We start from the raw sequence: 3,120 nt of genomic DNA on the forward strand, positions 1-3,120 counted from the left end.
AAGCTAAACTAGAACCATGGCATGTGTTACCATGACACCTGGAACATGACCAACGTGAACTCGCTGCTCTGGAATGTGGGTGGCGGGAGTCTGGGCTCCTCCCCCGGTCTGTGAAGTAACTGGTAGAACCGAAATATCCCCGCCTGAGCTAATATACCAAACATGCTCAGGAACTGTGCTAAAGTCTCCTGAAGTCTGGGGGTCATAGCAGGCGCCTACAGTACTTGCCCCCAACTGGAACTACTGGCGGCTCCCCAACTGCTTCTCTGGTAGGTGCCCTAACTGCGGCACGTGCTCCTCGTCGGCCTCTACCTCTGACCATAGCGGCATCTATTCCGGTGGTAACATCATCGGGAACCGCAGCTCGTGTCCTTAACATTTGTGAGAGAATGGAAATGGAAAATTTCAAACTTCAAGATCAATGAACTCGCACGATAGGAATGAAGGAAGTGAAATTGTCCTAATAGTTCAGTAGCCTCTCGAAGATAAGTACATACGTCTCCGTACCGATCCGCAAGACTCTACTAAACGCGCTTATGACTCGTAGCACCTATGAACCTAGGGCTTTGATACCAACTTATCACGACCCAATTTCCCCTCCGTGTGACGTCATGACGGCACCTAGTCTCTACAACTAGTTAAGCCTAACATTAATTAAAACAACATTATTTAATTAACATCTAACAAAATAAATAAAAATCTCTTACAATTCCCAAATTCGGTAGTACAAGCCATAAGCTCTACAGAGTGCTTGCTAGAATACTTCTAAATACAACTGTCCAGAAATAAGAATAAACAGTACAAAACAAAAACTTGAAGGTGACTCCGAAACCTGCGAACGCAGCGGCAGGTTTACCTTGAGTCTCTGCAGCGACAGTCCATACAGCTAGCTAACGAACAAATACCTGGGTCTGCACAAAAACAAAAATTGTGCAGAAGAGTAGCATGAGCACACCACAGCGGTGCCCAGTAAGTATCAAGACTAACCTCGGTGAAGTAGTGACGAGGACTAGTCAAGATACCCACTGGTCTAATAAACTGAACAAGCATAAGTATAGGGATGACAGAACATGACATCTATCTAAGGACCCCGCGATATGGCTAACGACATTGCAACTGCAATAAGGAAGGAAAAAAATAGGAAGTAACAGCGGAACACCAGAATAAGACACAGAAGAATGAACGATAACACAACCTAAATCCAAAAATCACAATATAATAAAGGCAAGTAGTAACTCAGCAGCTGCAATAGTTCTCACATCAGGTCTCAGCCAACAACCCCAATAAATTAGTCAAATCTTTCAAGTGTAAACTTTCACTCGTAAGTTTTTAAATTGAGTTTTTTAGAATATAATCCTTTCCAATAAGAACTTATTTTTGAAATATACTTCCTTCAAATAAATATATTTCAAACATAGTTCTTTCAAGATAAAACCTTTCAAATATAAACTTTTCAAATAATTAGCCTTCAAACATAGTTCTTTCAAGATAAATACTTTTCAAGTATAACCCTTTCAAATAAATATCTTCAAACATAGTTCCTTCAAGATAAATACTTTTCAAATATAAACTTTTCAAGTAATATCCTTTGAGTATAAGTCACCCTGTGACACCAAAGCATGGAAGATTAGCAGTTTCGAACACAGATATAACCACAGGGGAAATCTACCAGGATACCGTTCCGTAGTCCCGAATTAATTATGCAATATGGGGAGGGGGGCTGGGATCTCCCGGAATACGTCCGAAGTCCCAAAATAAATATGCAGTGCTAGGGGATCTCCCAGAATACGTCCGTAGTCCCAAAGTAAATATTCAAGACAGGGGGATCTCCCGCAATACGTCTGTAGTCCCAATTTAAATATGCAGTGCTAGGGGATATCCCGGAATTCGTCTGTAGTCCCAAAATAAATATGCAGTGTTGGGGGATCTCCCGGAATACGTCTGTAGTCCCAAAATAAATATGCAGTGCTGGGGTATCTCCCGGAATACGTCTGTAGTCCCAATTTAAATATGCAGTGCAAACAACAGAGACAACAACTATAACACGACAGAAACCTCGTACATCACCACAACGAGTACAAAAGCAACTATGACAGAAATGCAAAGTACGACGAGCAAATCAACTCAAGAATTTAAATCACAAGAACGGTAGAACTCATTCACAAGGAATAACCACAGTAAAGAATGCTAGGCACAAGGAGAACAGCTTAACAAGGGAAAACAAAACAAAAATATAGCAACGATTCCACAATATTCAAGTCAACAATAAGAAACCAACACGAGTCAAATAGTTCCAAATAATGGCAAGTCAACTAAGATATAGGTTATCTAAACTCCTTTTGAGGTTGAGCAATTACGAGGAATATTCAACAATTCAAGTAAGGATATGCAGCGGAAGATAATCATAACTCCAATTACGACTAAACAATTATAGGATGAAAAAATAATGATTTCAATTAAGATAAGCAGTTATGAAAAATATAGCACGACGATAGAAGAGGCAAAATCTTTGGTTAAGTCGAATAAGGGTCAAATAGACAGTAAGAGTAAATCCTAAAGTAATTATCTCTAATCAAAGCATGTAGAGGTGAAACTAGCAAATAGGAATTCAAACGTATCAAAAAAAATCATACACGGTGAATATAAGGACATAAGAACCCTAAAAGGCCAACTTTCCACAAATAAGTCCGAGCACGCACTCGTCACCTCACGTACACAGACTACAATCAACATAGATGACTCAAATCCTAAGGGGGAGTTCCCCCACACAAGGTTAGGCAAGATACTTACCTCGAGTCAAGCTCAATTAATCCGTAAGAATGCCCTTTCCACGAATAGCCGGCTCTGAATGGCCCAAATCTAGTCAAAAGAAATTACGTATCATAAATTCAACAATAATAGACTCATCTAATCAACGAAATCAACATTTAACGAAAATTCTGAAATTTAACTCAAAAATCGCATGTGGGGCCCACTTCTCGAAATTGGGTAAAAGTTGTAAAATATGAAAGCCCATTCACTCACAAATCTAATCATATCAAATTTACTAAAATCTGACACCAAAATCTCGGTCAAAACTCCAAAAATTCGACTTCCACCATTTCAAGCCTAAATGAGCTA

This window comes from Nicotiana tomentosiformis, chromosome 12 (assembly GCF_000390325.3).
Source record: "Nicotiana tomentosiformis chromosome 12, ASM39032v3, whole genome shotgun sequence".
NCBI classification, from domain to species: Eukaryota; Viridiplantae; Streptophyta; class Magnoliopsida; order Solanales; family Solanaceae; genus Nicotiana; species Nicotiana tomentosiformis.